This window comes from Musca domestica, unplaced genomic scaffold (genome assembly GCF_030504385.1).
Source record: "Musca domestica strain aabys unplaced genomic scaffold, Musca_domestica.polishedcontigs.V.1.1 42, whole genome shotgun sequence".
Classification (NCBI taxonomy): Eukaryota; Metazoa; Arthropoda; class Insecta; order Diptera; family Muscidae; genus Musca; species Musca domestica.
Window position 1 is genome coordinate 5,913,720 of NW_026712329.1, and position 22,855 is coordinate 5,936,574.

Below are 22,855 nucleotides of genomic sequence, written 5' to 3' on the forward strand. Positions count from 1 at the left end.
TTGTAGATAAAAAATTAATTACTCGCAATTTCTCTCTTACACTTTGAATAAAATTTCATTAACTGAACGTTAGACTGACCATTGATGTTTCAAACCACGGCACACAAAAAACAAAAAATTAAATGGTCATCGATAACAGAATCTCAACAGGTTAAGCGTTAGAAGCTGACTTATTTATGGTCTATCAGCTGGTCATTGTTAGGCTCCGGCGGGCAAAGAATGGTTGCTATGATAAGAAATAATTCTTATTTTTTACGATCCTGAGGCAAGGTGATGGATGTTACACTCCATGTTAACATGAGTAAGCTCTTAAAAGTATTATCATACACACATACACGTATGCCAAGAACATCGTGAGTTGTATATGATTTTGTTGTTAACATATAGATAGGTCATCATCACCAGCAGCAGCAGATCTGTCCCTCAATCATCAAACTAATGACCATGAATGTTTTTTTGCTGAGTTTGTTTTAAATGTGCGCCACATGGGAACACCTAATCTGGACGTGAAGGAAATTCTAGTCAAATTTGTGTCTGGCCCATTCTATTAATTCCATTGGCCGTTGGCAATTTTGTTCGTAACGTTTTTATGAATATACGTGAATATGTATATCTGTGGATGGATGCTGGCGGTACTCACACATTTTAGCTCGTGACTTTTTCGAATTTCCATTCAGGTCTACATTTGTTGGAAAGTCTTCGATTCTCAAATAGCCCCAGGGCAATAAGATGAAGATTTTTTTGCGCGCCACCACGTTCCATTCACTTTTGTTTAATTTTTTCTCACCCTCACACTCGCCTTAATGGCTATTTAAATAAGATTTGCGAAATTCATATTTAATTATTTTTTCTTAAATGGATTGTTATTGATTTTTAGATTCCTTTGTTGAAGGTTTCGAAAAAATTGAAAACTTTAATTTGGGGAAAAAATTATTTTGAGATTTATAATTCCCAATATTTTCTGACAGTTTTATGTATTATTCAAATAATAGGTTTGTCTCCTTTGCATTTTATAATAGTTTTGGTTGTTCAAAATTTTGACCATTTTGTAGGGAGGTACCAGAAGGAATGGGTCGATATATAGCATCTTGTGTTGATAAAAATATTGGAATGTACCGAGTTTGAAAGAAATCGGATGCTAATTTTGTGATTTACGAGCTTCATGGCTATTCAAAAATGTGACCCGTTGTGGAAGAGGTACCAGAAAAAATGGATCGATATATCCCAATTTTCCACCAAATCTTATTTCACATTTTTTTAAATTTATAATTATTCTAAATATGGATTGATGTGGGGCATGTTGTCCCGTTTTAATACCTGAACTATCACTGCTAAAAATATTGTGATTTGCAAAGTTAAGGATAGAATGATTTTTTCTCTTTATATGAGGTAAATTATTTTTTTAATAATTATGGTTACCTTTTTTTGGGGGAGGTACTAGAAGGAATGGACCGAACTCTAACTACCTCCGAACTCGATCTAATTTTGATAATAATATTACGATGATTCGATAGTTATCGTGCAGAGGGACAACCTTAGATCGACCCCAAAGGTACTGAAACAGATCTGGTCCAAAGAGACCTAGGGTTTCGATGAGACACGTTTTGGCCGTATCAAATGATATATACCCTCTGTAGCCATATGGGTGAGGATATACAAGTAAAAATAGGTCCAACAGTATTCTGTTCCAAGAGCATTCAGCTACAGAAGATAGAATTAATAGAATTTGCACATACAACCAAATTAGGCCTGAAAATAAGTATGCCAAATTTGATCGAGATCGGTTCAGATATAGCTATAGCTCCGATATATATTGTTCATCCGATTTGTTATTTTTGTCCTCCGCAGCCGTAATATAACACGTAATAACAACAATATTTGGGAAAATATAGCAAATACAGCTCAGAAATAAATTTGCTAAATTTTATCGAGATCGATTCAGATTTGGATATAGCTCCCATATATAACTTCGTCCGATTTACCTTTTATTGTGCACCAAACGTCTAATATTTGTCCAAATGGGATGGAATTTGGCACATATGACCAAATTGAGCCTTGAAGCTAGTATGTCAAATTTGGTAAAGATCGGTTCAGATATAGCTATAGCTCCCATATATATTGTTCATCCGATTTGTTATATTTGTTACCGTAATATGCACTCCGTAACAACGATATTCAGGGAAATATATCAAATACAGCTCAGAAATATCTTTGCAAAATTTTATCGAGATCGGATATAGCTCCCATATATATCTTTATCCGATTTAAATTAATTGTGCACCAAATGGGCAATACAAGTCGGAATTTAAAAGATATAGATGCTTCGGCATATTTAGTCCTTTAAACTTTAAATTATAATTATAATCATAGCGTGTATGATTGAATTCTCCCATAAAAACTTCAAATTGTTATGTGGAGCTCCACTAAATTAGCAAAGTGGTGTAGGGTATTATAAAGTCGGCTCCGCTCGGCTTTAAGACTTTCTTTAGTGGTTTTGTTTTTTTTTTTTGTTTTTGTTTTTTTTGAAAATTAGCAAATTCCTTCCGATCGGGTGAGGTTATTCAAACTTTGCCCGTCCGAATAAAAATGGGAAGGATTGGACCAAGTTTTAAAGGGTTTATTCACATGGCTGCCTCGGCTGTCCCCACAGTATCCTTCGCGATTGGTCAAAACTTTTAAACATGCGAGATTGTGTGCAGCGGTATTTTAACACACGCTTTCGAATAATTTAGAGCATCAATTGTCTCTGGCCTGTAGACAAATGAAGTTTTCAACCGAAGAGAAAATTTTCAACCAAATCGGGTACAACTTATGATATATTTTAAGTTTATAATCTTTTATTACATATTTTGAGTTTTGGTTGGGAGGCACAAGAAGGAGCGGAATAATATAATGCAGATTACCTTATATCTCGTTTTGGGAATGGAAACATTGCGGTATTTCAACACTCGCTTCACGAATATTGTCCTTTAAAACATCAATTGTCTCTGGCCTGTAGACAGGGGAAGTTTTCAACCGAAGAGGAAATTTTTAACCAAATCGGGTACATCTTATAACATATTTTTAATTTATAATCGTTCATTGAATATTTTGAATATTTTGTTTTGGGCGGTACAAGAAGGAGCGGACTAATATGATGCATATTACCGTATATCTCATTGGGAATGGAAATATTGCAATACGCAAAGTATTAAAAACATTTTTGATTTATTTCACGCTTTATAAGAGTTGTGTTCGGACCCTTGTTGGGGGAGGTACCAAAAGGAATGGGCTAACTATGCCGTTAAAATATGACGTTGTGACAAGTTTGAATGATATTTGATATTCCATTAGCTTTTTGTGAAATATTTAACTTTTCTACTTTTTTAACTTTTTCCAATTTTCAGGATACGAGAAGCAGTAGTAGTCGACCTAAGTTGATTTCGTACACGCCAGAATGTTAGACCGAAATGGTCAATATAAAATGTAACGGGTAATATTTTATTTAATTGTACTATTTTTCTTGTTGCAAAATTATTAGGGTTAATACCATTATTGTTGTTTTTAAAACCAAAGTTTATTTATTAGTGGAGAAAGATGGTAATGATTACCAGGGGATAAAATAACTCCTGGACTGATGAGTTGGTGGCTCTTTCCGAAGCCTAGTTATTCCCTTTCCTTCCCTTCAACCAACTCCATTTAGTACTTTTCGTAGCCTTAAAGTCCAAATTTCATTTTGTTGTATATTTAGTACTTTTCGTACCCTTTTAGTACGTGTTTCAAAAGTCCCAGCCTTATCACACGCATATGCACCAAAATTGCAAGATTCTAGCTTCAGCCATTTCGTGTGGATGTTGATTCTAGATCAGCAAGTCAGTCAGTTATTTCACTACTCTTTTATATCTACATAGATTTAAATTCGATTATAATTTCATTTTCGATGACTTTTGTAAGGAAACACCATTTGTTTTACTTTTCATTATTTTATTGAAGCCTAAATTCAAATTCAATTTTTTTTCACCTAATTTCCTAACTCTTCTAAAGATTTTAACATTAATTATTGGAATAAAACTGTCATCCACACATTTTGTAAATAGACTCGAGACTTATGTCAACTATTAGACATTTATAAGCAAATTATTATATATTAACTATACTTTTATTCTCCTTATTTATTTATTTATTTATTTTTTTTTTTGGTTAGAACTATTTAACTATATTTTCTGACGTCACACAAATGGCGAGAACAAACACGACAATTGAATTATCAGTCATGACGAGATGTCATGACAGACCGCCATTGTTATGACGATGGTAAAACGTCAATACATGGAGAAATTTATTATCTCAATCTTTTGAAGTTTTTATACCATCAATAAATATGTCATACGTTATAATTTTGACGGTATTAATTGATTTTTAATAATAATATTATATTTAGCTTTTTGTTTTAATGCAAGAATGACGTTTGTCAAAAATAAATATTTATAATACTTTTGCAAGCCGTATCGTATGATAATAAAATGGAAGATTCCGTATGAAATGGAAAGATTTGACCATATAAAAGGATTTAGCCACGTCATATTTTTTATATGAAGCTCCTTTTCTAGCTCTTTAATGACAAAGAAATATTTCCAATGATATATTTCTCAACGGCATTTCACATGTCTATACATTTTTTTTTCAATTTTTGTTTTCAATGATTGTAAAACCTGCACCTTTTGCACATTTTTAAAATTGTTTTATGTTACTAAAATATCATCTGTTCATCTGCTTAACCCTGTAAATAATGTGCCATAAAACGTAAAAGTCATAAAAAATTGACAATACGTCGTATCTCGGTTTTAAAGCATTTTTAATAACCCAACAAAATTACAATCATAAAAAGTAATGAATGAATGCTCAGAACTCTGAATTGGCATAAAGGCGATATTTGTTTAAAATAAAATTTAATGATTTTATTTGCGCAAACGATAAAAAAACGTCCTAAAAAATAATAGTCCACAATACCGCAAATCGGTGTATACGGCGACAGATTTCATACAAACGCAAATAACTTCTCGGAGACTAGATATTTACAATGAATGTTTTAATTTCACCTGGAAAATTTGCCAAAAAAGTGACTTTTAAGGGAAAGAGTGTAGCTAAACGAGATAAATTTCGTATTTTCTTTTGCCATTTCCCTTCCACATATACAATTTTTCCAACGATTTTAATATTTATCAGAGTCACAAACCTGGATATTCCAGACATCGCCGTGTTGCAGTCATTATTTTTTTTTTTGTTTTTTGTAAAAACTCTTCTTTGAAATTCGTGTTTGTGTCTCTGATAATCTTAAAAAAAATATTTGAAAATCTTATGATCCATATAAATTATTAAAATTCCTTAAAAAATATTATGAAAATCTCATATCTCTTTAAAATGTTCTTAAAATAAATTCCAATATATCCCATATACATTATCAAAGAAAATGAAAATGGGTTTTAAAAGAAAATTTTGTATTTTTTCACACAAAAGTTACGGTGCATTTCAGCCGCAAAATATCATCTGATGAGCATCCAAAATGGTAGGAATCTACCCTAACCAAAAGTCTAACCCATTCAAAATTTAGCGTCGGTTTGTCTAAAATTGTGATTTTTTTTAAATTCACCATTATAGCTCCGTCGGTCCTTGTTGTCCTTGACATATTTGGAAAATTCAAGATGGTCCATGAGAACTAAATTTAAAAAAAAAAATCACGATGGTCCTTAAAAAATTATATCTACAAATCCATAATGGTCCTTGAAACAAAACGCGAAGGTCCTTTTGATTTTTATAAAAAAACTCAATGAATAGAACTCTGTTGGCACATTGGAATTATGTCTCTGCTATTAAAAAGTAGTCCTAAAAATCTTTAAAGTTTATTAAAAAAATAACACTATGTGGCACAAAAAATAATTATGGGAAAAATCCAGCAGATTATGAAAGTAGAGCTAGAAAAAGAAGACACGTCAATCGGCATTGTGAAAGTTTATATTGAAATGTAACCAAAATAGAGGGGGCAAATTCTCCCCTCTTCCACACTTTTGGAAAATTTCGGATTAATATTCCTCGGAAACATTGCAGTGGAATTTTTCGTATTTTTTGTGATACATATAAATATACAAAATTCCTTTGTTCAGAGGCTTACAATGAATAATTAATGCTTAGTTTGACACTCTCCTCAAAAAATTAAGTATTAATAATGATTTGGACTCCGATTGGATGCGTGTAAAATCAACAGTAATAAATCAAAGACATATTTTTCAAAAATTCAACAAAAAGGAAATTGTATATTTCTTTCAGATGTCAAATCAAAAAAAAAAAAAAAAAAAAAACACCAAGAAAAATTGTTCAAAAAGTAGAGACATGAATTTTTTTTTGATATACAATGCAAATATAAATTTCTTTTCTTTGGTTACTTGTAGTGAAATTTGATGAAGAATACTTTATTCTCTGACGTCATTCTTCTACAATGATGCTTTGTTGAAGATTTTAGCACAAATTCACACAAAGTACAGCTATAACCCTAAAATGAGTTTTTAATGCATATCAATTCCTGGCGCTTAGGTAAGATTTACACTACATAGTAAAATTTCTACGATCCATTCAAAAATGAGTTTTTAACCATATTTAAAAATGGACAAAAAATATTCCTCGTATTTTTATCTGCAATATTCCGAGGAGTCTTACTTGTCCTCTTGTAATTACTAAAAAATTGAATTTTGTCGCACAGCGTTATTAAAGAAAATAGCAATGGACATCAAACATTTTTTTAAAAAAAAAAGTAATAAAATCATTTAAAAAAAGTAATGATTTAAATTTTAAAAGAAAAATATGACTTTCCTGTTAATTCCTTAAAACCAAGTTTTTTTTTTTAAATAACCACGATATACCTTTAAACAAAGCTTAAAAAATATTTTTAATAAGATCCGCGATCTCTTGGTCATGAAAATAAGGTCATTAAAAACTAAGTTCGTACTTGTAAAAAGAGTTTTTTTTTTAAATCAAAAACAACTATTTTTAATAAATGATCCTAGAAAAAAATTTTTAAGATAATTAATGATGGTCCTTGAAAAAATAATTGTTAAAAGATCGGCGATAGCTCCGTTAAAGATTATTTCAATTAAAAACAAGTAAAAAAGCTGTAAGTTCGGCCTTTGAATACCCTCCACCATTTGGAACGAATTAGAAAATATTCAAAAAAAAATAAAATCCATTGAAAATTCTGTTAAAATCTTTAAAATACCTAATATCGGAAGGTGCCGATATATGGGGGGATATACGCTATTGTGGACCTATATAGACAAATCTATGTCTGGGGGTAAAGTACTCACAAGGAACTCCTTGTGTGGATTTTCAGATAATTCCGTTGAAAAATGTGGGTAAAATCATCATAATACCGAATATAGGGGAGTACTGTTATATGGGGGATATAGGATATTGTGGACCTATATAGACAATTCCGTTTCAGGGGTAAAGTGCTCACAAAGAACTCCGTGTGTGGATTTTCAGACAATACGATTGGAAAATGTGCCTTAAATCATCAAAATACCGAATATCGCATGGTACCGTTATATGGGGGCTATACGCAATCGTTAACCTATATAGAGAATTCTCTGTCGGGGGGTACAGTGCTCACAAAGAACCCCTTGTGTACAAAGAACCCCTTGTGACCATTCCGTTGAAAAATATGGCTAAGAACATCAAAATACCGAATATCGGGGGTACCGTTATATGAGGGCTATACGATATCGTGGACCTTTATAGACAACTAGCTGAACCCGGTGCGCTTCGCTACCCCTTTTGATTTTATATGCATTCAAAATTTTATTTACGAATATATGTTGGTTAAAAAAAAAAAAAACAAATTTAAAAATTAAAAAATTATTGCACTACTTTAATGCATAAATAACCAAAACCATTAGAAAAACAGTAACATGACATACATACACGAAGGGTTTGTCCTTCGGATTTACTTATTTCATAGCAAATACCAAGCGTGCAGTAAACTGCAATCTTTTGAAGTTGAGTGGAATTTCTATTGCAATTAGTGAATTCGAGATAGCAACATCCTTCGCCGTAATAAGCGTATTTCAAATCAATTGTTGTGTTGTTTTTAGTGTTAGCCTAAGGCGTTGTGGGTCAATGGTTTTTATTAAAATCATATCCCAATCTGATCCGATTTAAATATAATTTAAAAAAAAAACTTTTACACCAAACCCCGCCACACCTTCCATATTTCATTGAAATTGGTGCTCAAATATGTGAAATCGGCCGATAATATATATATGGGAGCTATATCCAAACCTTAACTAATTTCCAATTAATTTGTCACATTTATTATTGTAACCAAATTCCGCCACACATTCTGAATTTCATTGGTATCGGTCATATATATCATGTTTGGTGCATAACATATATGAAATCGGCCGAAATATATATGTTAGCTATATCCAAACCTCAACTGATTTCAATATAATTTGGCAATTTTTTCTGGTGCCAGATTTTGTCTCTCTGGCTTTGGATGCATCAAATATGTGAAATCGGCTGAGTATATATATGGGAGCTATAATCAAATCTGAGCGTATTTGAATATAATTTGTAAAATGTATTTTTGTTTTAATATAATTTGACTAATTTATTTTCTAATCAAAATCCCGTTACATATTCCAAATTTCTTTGGAATCAAACATACATATCGTGTATGGTGCATAAAATACATGAAATCGGTCGAAAATATATATGAGAGCTATATCCAAATCTGAACCGATTTTAATATAATTTGACAAATGTATATTTGTTTTAATTTCCGCTACACATTCCAAATTTCATTGAAATTAGAGATACATAGCGTGTTTGGTGCATCAAATACATGAAATCGGTCGAAAATATATATGGGAGCTATATCCAAATCTGAACCGATTTCAATATAATTTGACAAATTTATTTTCGGATTAAATCCCGTCACACATTCCAAATTTCATTGGAATCGAACATTCATATTGTGTTTGAGGCATCAAATGAACGAAATCGGTCGAAAATAAATATGGGAGCTATATCCAAATCTGAACCGATTACAATATAATTTGGCAAACTTATTTTTGTTCCAAATTCCGTTACGTATTCCAAATTTGGAGACTGTATCTTCAACCAATCAATAGATATGTGCATATAAAATCAAAATTTTTGGGAGGTACCTCCGATTCTGATGCTATATCTCCAGTTCCAAGCGGAAATTTAAAAATGTATATAGCCTATGTTACTTTCAGGCGATGTTGCAGTATATATGGAAATTTTCAGGAAAATCTATTGAGGGGTTTTCGAGTCCATAAATTACAAACAAACAAACAAACATACAAACATTTTCCTCTTTCATAGATATAGATTCTCTGCCGAGGTATAAAGTACCCACAAGGAACTCCTTGTGTGGATTTTCAGACAATTCCGATGAAAAATGTGGGTAAAATCATCAAAATACCGAATATCGGGTTTACCGTTATATGGGGGATATAAGATATCGTGGACCTATATAGACAATTCTTTTTGAAGGGGTAAAATGTCCACAAGGGACTCCTTTTGTGGAATTTCAGACAATTCCATTGAAAAATGTGGCTAACATCATCAAAATACCGAATATCGGGGGGTACAGTTATATGGGGGATATACGATATCGTGGACCTATATAGACAATGCTTTTTGAAGGGGTAAAATGTCCACAAGGGGCTCCTTTTGTGGAATTTCAGACAATTCCATTGAAAAATGTGGCTAAAATCATCAAAATACCGAATACCGTGGGGGTACCGTTATATGGGGGTATAAAGTACCCACAAGGAACTACTTGTATGGATTTTCAGACAATTCCATTGAAAAATGTGGGTAAAATCATCAAAATACCGAAAATCGGGGGTAACGTTATATGGGGGATATAAGATATCGTGGACCTGTATAGACAATTCTCTCTCAGGGGGTAAAGTACTCACAAGGGACTACTTGTGTGGATTTTAAGACAATTCCATTGAAAAATGTGGCTAAAATCATCAAAATACCGAATACCGTGGGGGTACCGTTATATGGGGGCTATACGATATTGTGGGCCTATATAGATAATTCTCTGCCGAGGTATAAAGTACCCACAAGGAACTACTTGTGTGGATTTTCAGACAATTCCATTGAAAAATGTGGCTAAAATCTTCAAAATACCGAATATCGGGGGTACAGTTATATGGGGGCTATACGATATCGTGGACCGATATAGCCCATCTTCGAATTTGACCTGCCTGCAGACAAAAGAGAGATCTGTGCAAAATTTTAGCTTCCTATCTTAATTCGTTTAGACTGTAGCGTGATTACAACAGACGGACAATCCTCAAAACATATTCTTAAAAAAAATCTCGCTCTGGCTCTGATATGCCATGAAAAAATATTTTCGAAAAAGCCAAGCAAGTAATTTAAAGCTTCAAAAAAAGTTAATAATAAACATTAAAATCAATGAAATTGCACAATCGTATCCACTTCACTTGAAGTGGTGTTTCAGAATAGAACAAAACACGCTCCATCATATGTATATAGACACACACACCCTTGCAACTTTATACAATAAATGACGATTTCCATTATTTTTATTAACAAAAACCTGGTTAGTTTACAATTGGCCTGCCACCACTCACCTCAAAATCAAAGTGATAACTTTATGACGTGAAGAATAGCCATGGTTTTGTCGTTTTTGTTGTTCCCGCTTTCACGCCATAGCGATAAGGGTTTAATCGCAATGACATCATCAATTTTGTTCTTGTTCTTTTTTTGCTACTGTTGTTACTTATTGTTGTTGGTTTTCTTTGGGGTTTTTTGAAAAGTAAAATATTTTTTACTTGACTTTGCTGTGAGGTATTCAAGTTGTTATCGTTAACGTTTTTTTTTATATTTTACCTTGGTCATCTATCTATTGACGTATTTAATAATTTATTTAGTTTTACTTTTCTTGTATTTGAACTGAAATTATCGGCCTGTCAACTAACTGACCATAACTGGTTAGGGGCTGGGGTTTAGGTGGCTAGATGCCTAGATATGGCTGCAATTTGCCCTCAAGGGTTAAACATTCTTTGTGTGCGCTCCGTCGAAAGCAGCGAATACCTGCCTTAGTCAAAAGTGTGTCAAATGGATTTTTAATTTGAGAACTGGTCGAGTTGGTATTTTTTTAATATTATCCTTTCTCTGTGATATAAAAAAGTTAATAAAATCGATTAGAAAATAGATGTAATATCATATGCCAGGGTTTTGAAATTCTTTAAAAGTTATTGACTTCTATGTGAAAATTGGGTGTTGATTTATAGGAAAAAAATAATCGAAAATATAAACGGCGAGTACGGTTGTTGTTAACCGAAAGGATTTAAAGAATATTTATTCAAACCCTATTACTGAAGTGGAATTGTTAAGATTTTTTTTTCATATTCTATTAGAGTTACAAGCATATTACTTTTATAAAGCAAGGACCATTGAGGATTTAAAAAAAATATATATTTTTTAAGGACAAAGAAAAGGAAAAAATTGGGACTTCTCAAAATAATTTTTTTCCAAGGACCAACAGCGTTATAAACACAATTTTTCATGGATCAAGAGAGGTGTAAACGTGGATGTTTAAAAATATATCTTCAAAGACCATCATTGATTTTTTAAAATAAATATTTTTTTCAAGGAACAGCAGAGGATAAACCTAAAGATTTTAAAAATATATTTTGAAGGACCAGAGCTATAAACGTGGTGATTTAAAAGTATTTTTCAAGGACAAACAGAGTTATGAACGTGGGAATTTTAAAAATATTTCTTCAAATACAACTGAGGCTAAAAATTATGAGTTTTTTAAAATGTTCATTTTTTTCAAGACCTTGGGTTTGAAAGAACAGATTTTTTAGTGAATGATATATTACTGAGAATAGCAATGTGCAACACAAAAAATAATTACACAAAAATCAGATTATGAAAGTTTACAACGTTAAGTAAACCAGTCTTAAAGTCAGGCGGGGCCGACTTTATGATATCCTACACCACTTTGCATATTTACTGGGGCTTCATATAACAATTTACAATTAATAACATTGGGGCTTGTATTGCCTATTTGGTGCACAAGTAACTTGAAATCGGATAAAGATATATGTGGGAGCTATATCCAAATCTGGCCCGATCTCGATAAAATTAAGCAAAGGTATTTCTGAGCTATATTTGATATATTTCCACAAATATTGTTGTTACAGAGTGCATATTACGGCCGCGGAGGACAAAAATAGCAAATCGGATGAACAATATGTATAGGAGCTATTTCGATTTCGATCAAATTTGGCATACTTATTTTCAGGTCTAATTTGATCGTATGTACAAAATTTCATACCGTTTGGTCTGATATTACACGTTTGGTGCACAAAAAAAGCAAATCGGACGAAGATATATTTGGGAGCTATATCTAAATTTAGACCCATTATGTCCAATTTCAATGGGTTTCGTCCTTCACAAATGATTTGTGCAAAACTTCATCTGAATCGGCAAACTTTCATCAATAAATGCGACCTGAACTTTGTTTACAAAAATACTGGACGGACGGATTTTTTGCACATTCAACTGTATTTATCCGGAAGCAAATGCGGCATTTGTTTACATCCGGTTACCATATATCTGTTGCCGCGATATATTTTTAATATAATCCTTCTTGAAGTCATATTATTCACCCTATAGCAATGTTATTTGATACGAGGGGTACAAATGCCTCCGTCAAATTTTCTGGAAATGGATTCAAATATTAGTTAACTCTGATTCCAAATTACAACTGCTCTAAAGCTGTAATACGCTTTAAAGCAAGGTTCATAATTGGAACAATCCACTCCACATTAATTCACAAAATAAAGGTTAATTTATAATGGGCTATGTGCTTAGTGGTGTAGGGTACTATAAAGTCGGTTCGACTTTTGACCTTTCTTTACTTTTTTATCCATTTTTGTTTTTTTTAATAACATAAAAATTCATTTTAGGAATAAAATAATAAGAAAATTTTCTATATGAAATGTTACTGCAAATCTCAAAATAAGCTATAGATCTAGCTATAATAGTTTTTAAGAAAATTGCATTCGCAATGTATGTACTACAAAGGAAACTTATGTGTTTGCTACTTTATTTTTATACCCTACACCACAAGGTGGTCAGGGTATTATGTCTTTGTGCATTTGTTTGTAACAGGCAGAAGGAAACGAGATAGACCCATAGTTCCTTTTGATGATATACATAGAATCACATTCTGAGTCGATTTATGCATGTCCGTCCGTCCGTCTGTCCATGTATTTTTGTAAACAAAGTACAGCTCGCATTTATTGTCCTATCCAGATGAAATTTTGCACAAATCATTTGTTTGGCACAAGGACGAAACCTATTGAAATTGGAGATAAGCGGTCAAAATTTAGATATACCTCCAATATATATCTTCGCCCGATTTGCCTTTTATTGTGCATCAAACGTGTAATATCAGGCCGAATGGTATGGAATTTTGCACGTACGATCACATTGGACCTGAAAATAAGTATGCCAAATTTTATCGAAATCGGTTCAGATATAGCTATAGCTTCCTTATATATTGTTCATCCGATTTGTTATTTTAGCCCTCCGCTGCCGTAATATGCAATCTGTAACAACAATATTTTGGGAAATATATCAAATGCAGCTCAGAAGTACATTAGCTAAATTTTATCGAGATAGGTTCAGATTTGGATATAGTTCCCATATATAACTTCGTCCGATTTACTTTATATTGTGCACCAAACCTCTAATATGGGGTGGAATTTGGCACATACGACCGAATTGAGTCTAGAAGGTAGTATGCCAAATTTGGTGAAGATCGGTTCAGATATAGCTATAGCTCCCATACATATTGTTCATCCGATTTGTTGTATTTGTTACCCACAGCCGTATTATGCACTCCGTAACAACGATATTCAGGGAAATATATCAAATACAGCTCAGAAATATCTCTGCCAAATTTTATCGAGATCGGTTCCGATTTGAATATAGCTCCCATATATATTTTTATCCGATTTCAAATTAATTGCGCACCAAATGGGTAATACAAGTCCGAATTTAAAAGATACAAATGCTTCGGCATATTCAGTCCTGTGAACTTTAAATTATAATCATAGCGTATATGAACTTTTAATTGTTATGCGGAGCTCTACTAAATTAACAAAGTGGTGTAGGGTATCATAAAGTCGGCCCCGCCCGACTTTAAGACATTCTTTACTGTTTTTTTTTTAAATTTAACATGCTTCTAATATAAATTAAAATCTCCCTTTATACCTTTTTTTTGAGAAAAGTGCCAAAGGAAGAATTATTCTAGATCAAATTTTATTGTGAGCCTCTGAGCGAAAGAAATTTCTATAATATGTACCATAAAAAATAACATATTTTTTATAAATCTTGTTTCTTTCCTTGTATTTTCACTTTCTTGTCTGGGTTGTGAAAATCCCAAGTGGGCTTGATAGTACTCGTTTTGGGTTTAGTTTAAGAAATATTTCGCAAAATTTAGGACAGTGTTTTGGTTTACATTCAGAATCATTGGTAAAGAAATGAGACAATATTGGATGGTATAGTCCCTATAAACTAGAATTTTATGTATCTTTAAACTTTTGATCCATTTCATTCTGTTAATATTTTTCTAACATCTCCAAAAGAATATATGGTGTGACTATGACTCCATGAAAAATTTCTTCAAGATCGGACCATAATTACGAATGATGAACTATTACAAATTAACACCGACGGACACACATAGCTAGATCAACTCCCGAATTCTGAATAACTGTACCGATTTCTATGAAAATAAAATCTATTTATTACCCTCAGTCTTCAAACCCCATCTATTGTATTCATTATTTTTAGTTCCTTTGCGTAACATGAAATTTCTGTGTGTGTGATCTTTTCTTAGTCATTGAATACTCAGCGCAAAAAAAATTGAACATGTTACTTATGATTTCCGTTTAGTCGGCTATATAAAGCGCAAGTAATTATTTAAATAATTTATATTGATATGGTTCAGTTCAAACTAATTCTCTTTGAAGTTGCAAATGATAAAAATTAACAGAATAACAATTTCTTTATAAATTTTAGTCAGATAACTGTGTGAAAAAACAAACAATTATGAATCATAGTTCTAAATATTAATAGCTTGTAACCAAAAAGTGCCACATGGATAAGTATTTGTCGAATTATTCATTGTATATCTATTTTATAAAAAAATATTCTTATTTCAGTGTGATATACTTTTCTACGATTCATCAGTTTTTTTAATAGTGAACTGATTGGAATGATTATTCATTAATCCCAGGAATTATTTAGTCGAACACATTGTAGTTTTATTTAATTCTTTGGTTCCTCTTCTATTGAACTTGCAATTGTCAATTGTGTACAAAAAAGTTTTTGTCAGAGGCGTTATTTTGACCAATACAATATCTTTACGAATTAAAATTAAAATTTCCTATGGCCTATATTCTCATTGGGGAATTACTGAATCTTCTCATACTACCAATAATCCTGTATTTTTAATCACCTACAACACTATGTGTTTTGATTGAGTAAAAATTATGAAATACGTAAAGTATTGGGGTTGAAGTGGACCAAAAACAGAAAATATTACGAATTTTGCAGTTGCTCTACAATTGACAACTTTGAACATTTTGCATGTGGAAAGAGTTTAGAGTGGGCAGAAGTCTATCAATTTGGATAGTCATCGGATAATGTTTAGAATGTGAAATTGACCTAACTTTTGTGTGAAAAATACCAAGATATATATATTGTTCAATTTTGTGATAAAACTGTATTGCCATACTATTTTAGATTACGTCTTATGGAATAACCCTAAAAGACTCCTGCACAGAGCATTTTTTCTAGTTTCTTTGAAGTTGATGTTTTAACTCCCGATTTCAAGTATATTTTACATTTAACCAAATTTTTATACTAGTTTGGGCGAATATTGGTAATTTCAGTTCTTAGTAAGAAGAATCCATCCTTGCAACAAAATGATTAATATAGACTCAGGTTTTATAGGCTCTACGTCCATATGGGTCAATCTCCGAAGTGTCAAGCTGCGGTCCATTCGGTCAGAAATTGTGACAGAAACATGCAAAATGACGAATGTTAGAAAGTAGCACAGGGCCGAACATTTATTTAATCGTCATTGAATTATACTTTTATGAAAAATATTGACTTTAGAATACCAAAAATTGAGCTGAGCTGTCACATGAGGCTATTATAGATGTTCTATATCATTTAGGGTTTTAACCCTCAAATTAAAGACTATTACAGAATAAAAGGATCAGGCTATTTAAAATACTTAAACTATTTATTATACTATTTAGAAATAATAAATAATAATAATAAATAATATAAATAATATAAATAATAAATATTTCAATTTAGAAATAACTATCAAGTTATTCTTTATAATAAAAATTGGTCCACTTATATGAGCCACATCTGTGAATTATTATGCTTTGAAAAATATGCATTAAAGACTAAAAGTACGGATATACATATATAAAAAATATGTTAGTTTCTACGCATATAACTCAAGACTATCTGAACTGATTTTGACAATTTCCACCAATTAAAAATGGCCTCTTGGCAGAAGTAAAAATCCATAAAAAAGTGAACATTATTTGTATTTTTTTTTTTTTTTTGATATTCTTTTATATTGTCTTTTTTTAGCATGAGATTTTAGAAATTTGACTTTTAGTATTGAATTAAAATTTTTTTTAAATACTTTTCACAATCATGGTTGTTGAATTGGCGTTAGAAAAAAGGCAAATATTTTTGTATATGATTGCAAAATTCTTAGGGGTGGAAATGGACTAAAAACACTTTAATCCTGAATTTGAAACAACTCTACCGGTCATCAGATAACATCTAGCAGGTAAAATGGACCATAACTTTTGTGTGTAATAGTTTTGAATACCTATCGAACGGAATTTCGCTTGAGGTTAGAACGGGGCAGAAGGCTGTCATAATAATCCTGAATTTGCAACAACTCTACCGGTCACAATTAAAGACCAAAAGAACAGAATTTCGCATGAAGTTAGAACAGGACAGAAGACTGTCATTTAGGTTGGCCATCAGATAGCATCTAGCGGATGAAATTGACCACAACATTTGTGTGAATTAATTTTGAATACCTATCGGTCCGACAGAGAATTTAAGTATAGGATCAGTGCCACCGATCAAAAACCAAAGGTAATATTTTTGCCAGACTGTATGACATTGTTTGGTATTATAACCCAACTCTGAAATATCCAAATCCTTTCAAAATTCCCAGACAGAATTGACCCTACCTCGTTCTCCTATTATTGGTATTAGCAAACAAAATTCTTTTGCAAATACAATGCAAGTGTTCTTAAGCTTCTTCATTTCAATCACAAAAATTCTTTATAATTCCTATTGAGGTCTTAGTCTCGATGTGCCAGACAATCTGACTTAAATATATTTAATCCTGCATTGTAAAAAGGACAATTTAACGACAGAAAAAAAGAGGAACAATAGTAAGAAGGATATGTAGTTGGAAAAGTTTTTGAGAGGGCAATGCCGGTAGTAACAACTTGGGTTGTCGATGCATGGTAGATAGTAAACTGAAGAACAGTGTTAAAAAAAAGCAAATTTGAAATATTTTTGTGAGAATATAATTTCCATGGTATAGTCACGAATTTCACGTTTGGTAGCATGTATGCCATAAAATCAATGCAAATATACAAATCGGAATCTAAAGGTCCGATTACATATGATTTTGCAGCAATATGTAAAGTGACTTTTTCACATCTTTTGCTTCAAATTTTTGTAGCGTAAATTTTAAAACATAAAAGTAACGCTATACTATATAAGCTATATACTATATTTATACCCTACAACACTATGTGTTGGGGTTATTATAAGTTTGATTGGGCCAAAAATTATGTAACACCACAAAATATTGGTTTCCCACATAGGAAAGTATGTATGGATCTTCCTAGCTCGCCGAGCTGAGTCGATCTAGCTATGTATGTCCGTCCGTCTGTCCGTCTGTCCATGTTATTTTGTAATCACTCTACAGGTCGCAATTATGGCCCGATCTTCACGAAATTTAGAATGGAGGTGGGGATAAGGTCTGAATAGAACCCTATTTCTTTTGGAGATGATCGCACAATATTTAGGGGTCGAAATGGACCAAGAACTGAAAAAAATCCTGATTTTGCAGTTGCTCTACAGGTCGCAATTATGGACCAATCGACGCGGAAATTAGCATGGGCGTAAAGCTTCGGGCTGGGCAGAAGCCTTCCGATTTTGATGGTCATCGGGTAATATTCAGTGGGTGAAAAAGACTATAACATTTGTGTTCAATAAAAGTCAAATTTCCATTATACCGCGAATATTTTTAGTCCCGGCGAAATCATAAATAGACGAACAGGTCAATTCTGACCGTTACGTAGATGCCGATAGTAAATATATCGCATATATAGCGAAATATATACAATTTGTATATACAAAGGAAAGGAATGTTAGATGGAATGCTTATATTTCAAGAATGGCTGGACCGAATTTGACAAATTGCATCAATTCAGAATGCCCTCTTGGCATAAAAACATAAAATCTAAAAATATCTCATAAAAATAAGTCAAAAATGATCTTAATATAGATTTTTTTTTGTATTTTGTGACATTTTTTTATTTTTTCATATTTTTTTCGCATGCGATTTTTTCAATTTGACTTATAATATTAAGGTGTACATTTTGTAATATTTTTCCACCTAACAACACAGGTTTGGGATATTATATACAGATTGCAATTATCGTCAGATCCTCACGAAAAGGATAGGGTTAGGCTCAGAAGGACTTGGCCTATTGTTTTTAAAGATGTCCGCAATATATTTAGGGGTTGAAATGGACCAACAACTAAAAATCTTCCTGATTTTGCAGCCGTTATAAAGGTCATAAATAGAAACCAAAGTACACGAAATCTCGCATGAAGTTAGAGTTTAGGACAGCGGGTAGAATGGACCACTACTTTTGTCTGAAAAATACCAACATTACTTACAGGCGATAGCCGAAATACACAAAATGCGAACTTCTGCCTTTTTTTGCTGATTTCGTTGACGAATATAGCCAAATATCGTAGACAAGAAGATCGTATAGAAAAGTCTAAATTTGGAGATACAGAGGGGTCTCTTGATTTTGGAGATGATCGCAAAATACGACGGAGTGCGTAAATATTGGGCAAATGTCCCTAGTCAAAATGCTAAGGGTAATACCTGGGCAGTGCTCCATGATATAATTTCAAAAGCGAAATCTTCCAAAATGGATTTGGACATAAGGGGGCTTCTAATCTATTGTAGTGTTGTAGGGTATCACATGGTCGGCCCCGCACGACTATAGCCTTTGCTTACTTGTTTATTATAAAAATCTTGTATTTTATATATTCCATGCTTTTATTTTTTCTATAAAAATATATACTTATTATAAAGCGTTTCTTTCTAGATTGAAAATACTGTGAAGCGTCTAAAAGTATGCTACAGATACTTTTGGAAAAGTCAATTTACATATGACTTCAACATTAAGTATAATCTGGCCTTAGGTGATACACTTCGATGAAGGTGTATTAATCATTATTCGATCACAAAACTTTGTCGGGAAGGTATCACTTTTATACAAATATTATAACATACGAACATTAAACATAATCCGATTATCCTTACAAATTATTCAAGTTTTTTTTTTTTTTGATAATTTTAAACTTTTGAAGGTTAGACCACCAACCTAAAGGTTATGCCTCCAACGTCTCTTCTACTAGTAAAGATAGAGCTTCCACAGTCATTCACATTATTCCTAGGATGTTTGGTATTAAAACGAAATGTATGGGCCAAGTTAAAGAAGTTGCTTTAGGTCTACTTTTAAGTATATCCCCCAAAAAATGGTTCCTACTGATTCTAGATATTATTACGTTTTAGGTAATTTGATATTTCGGGTTTGCAGTAGTTGAATTAATTCCTTGCATTCAATATTCAACTGAACTTCCAAATTTCGGGTATACAATTTTCTGGACTACTAGGAACTCTGCATACTCTCGAAGGGTGGTACAGTATTAATACGTAGAAAAGCTGGTCAATATGACTACAAAACCACTGTTAAGAGTCTTCAAAAATAACGTTTTTCAGAATACATTTCCTTTTTTATACTCTTCACCATAGTTTGGAGGGAATATTAAGTTTGTCATTCCGTTTGTTACACCTCGAAATATACATTTTAGACTTGAGCAGCATAAAATTCAATGCCAATTTAGCGAGGTATGTCCGTTTGTGGAATTCACTCTAGCTTCTAGCATATAGCTGTACTGACAGATTTAAGGTTTTTTTTTTGGATTTTTTGTCACAACTATAAGCCTGAATTTGATGTTAATTGACGGTAGGTGTTCTCATCATGTAAAAATCATCCTTTCATAGAATTGTCACACAACGGTACCTCCAGATATTCAGTATTTTGATTATTAATTTTCGGTAGGTTGAAGGTTTCTGCCACAAATTCCAACCAAATCAGCTGAAACTTGACGTTTGGGGTTCTAGAAAGGTCTGTTTTCTTCTTGGGAAAAAAATGTTCAATTCAGATTTAAAAATTGGTATATCCCCCACAAAACGGTACCTCCAAATTTTAGGTATTTTGAAGATTTCTACCACAATTTCCAACCAAATCAGCTGAAAATTTACAATTGGGGTTCTATAAAGGTATGTTCTCTCCCTACAAAAATTATATGACAATATCGGTTTCGCTATTTGGGTTATTTTTTATTTTAATAAAAAACGGATTGATATTCTGAGTTAATACATTCTATATATATATATATATAGTGGTGGAGGGCCGAACTTAAGCCTTTTTACTTGTTTTTTTTTTAATTTGCATTTCCTTACAAATAGTGCATATTATTCAAGGCCCGGCCGATCTTTTAATTTTTACCTGTGTAGTTTCGGATCACTGTACGTCACATTGACACAACACACTCGAATTTCTACATAGTTACTTGTTACATTAGCAAGCTGACAAAAACCTAACGACACAATTTTTGGCAAGGGAAATAAATTTTCAACAACAGAAAGAACAACAACATCAACTAACGATAAATATTATGTGGCCAAAATATAAAAATTTTCAGGCACCGACGTAACGGCTGATGGGCGACTAACGATATTCTGTTGTGTCATAGCAGTAAAAAATATAGTCACATCGTAAAAATATGATTTAGCATAAAATGAGATTATTAAAGATATATTCAGGCAAAAGCAAAATACAGCCATCATCGTCATCAGCGAAACGACGAAGATTGAAGAGCAATAAGAAGAACATAAACAGGTCAGCCTGACGACGACAGAGACTACAACTGATGCCATTGCTGAACTGTCATCCTGCTGAATGCCTAACAGCAACATCCTGGTATCATGTTTTCTCCCTACATCTTCTCCCCACTCTCTATTAACGAGAAAAAACAAGATACGAAAAAGAAAAGAGGAGATGCTAAAAGTCTGCAGTGGAAAGCAGCAGGATGTTCGTTCATAAATTGTTTGGGAAGTCATTTAGTCAATAATTTTGTTTTTTTCGTTTTTTGTTGTTGCTTTCTTTGCCAAACGAGACGCTAGTGCCGAACAATAAAGCCAGACAGACAGCATGGCATGAATGCCGACATTATACTGCATTTCTCATACCGAAGGTGTTGGTAAAATTGTTGTGTCTTCTATAGTAATATTCTATGTTCCATATGATCCGGATGGAGGAAGGAAGTTAAATACGTACTAATAAATAATCGAATATTGTCCACGGGGTTTCAATAGAGCAGGTAACGGCGCACTATAATTTATGTATTCAAATTTTAGGAAAACAAAGTGGGAATGAGATGTTCTGATAAAAATTACAACGAAGGATTGAAGGATGGTATTTTATCGAAAGAAGTATACTTTCATACTATCCGTGTCAAAATTATAGATGCTATTTCTTATGGGAGTTATCCACTGAAGACTTGGTGGCCATTTCGAAATACATACTTGTATAAAATATATTCTGTCGAGAGGGATTTTACCCACAAAAGTATTAAAAATAAGGATTCAAATATATTGAAAATATTAATCCAAATCTATTAAAATGTGATCAAGACCTAAAGGCTACATCAAAACGTGTTTTATATTGGTCGTTTTTCTATGAAGGTTTTCCATACAATTAAAACTCAAAGAATTGTTAAAATTTAATGAAAAATATACTTGAAATCAGGACTTAAAATAATTTTTTTAGCTCAATGACTCTTAAGTATCTTCTATAAAATGTCAAACCTCTGTTTCAATATTGAGAAATATGAAAAATCCCTACAAATCTTAAATTCAGCACCCAAAATCCATTTGCGGCATTGGTATACAAATCGAACAGTCTTAAATCCACTTTGGTATTCCAACACAATAGATAGGGGCTTTCATAGTGACATTTTATGGAAATTGCAACGAATTTGACAAATTATTAAATTCTTCAAAAACAAAAAGATAATATTTCTATACCATCCGCCATATGGCTGCAGAGTGTATATATCATTGAAATAACGACATTTGGAGTTTATCTAGAAGTATCCATCAGTTTGGCTAGTACGCACTATAACTTAGAAGGGAGTATCCGATTTGATTCAAACTTGGCACATGGTAATATCATTTTCAAACTTCGATCTAGTTCGGATATGGTAACTCTCCAACAAAAGCACAAACATTTTCAGGAGATGTAATTTACTTCATAGAACAAAAAAGAATCGTCATATTTTGAGCAAACTTTTTAAATCCCATTTT

The 22,855-nt window shown here is 32.4% G+C and overlaps 1 protein-coding gene across 3 annotated transcripts in view; it reads right to left on the reverse strand.

Annotated features, from left to right (window-relative positions):
- Positions 1 to 22,855, reverse strand: part of LOC101898795 (sodium/calcium exchanger 3-like) — a 391,897-nt gene that overhangs the window by 220,610 nt on the left and 148,432 nt on the right. Inside the window, exon 1 of one of the 3 annotated variants that reach the window (XM_059127085.1) lies at positions 641 to 825. The exons of the other annotated variants lie outside the window; for them this stretch is intronic. The gene's annotated coding sequence lies outside the window, so the exon portion shown is untranslated. Of the gene's footprint in view, positions 1 to 640; positions 826 to 22,855 lie in introns of those variants that run through there. 3 annotated transcript variants of the gene reach the window in all.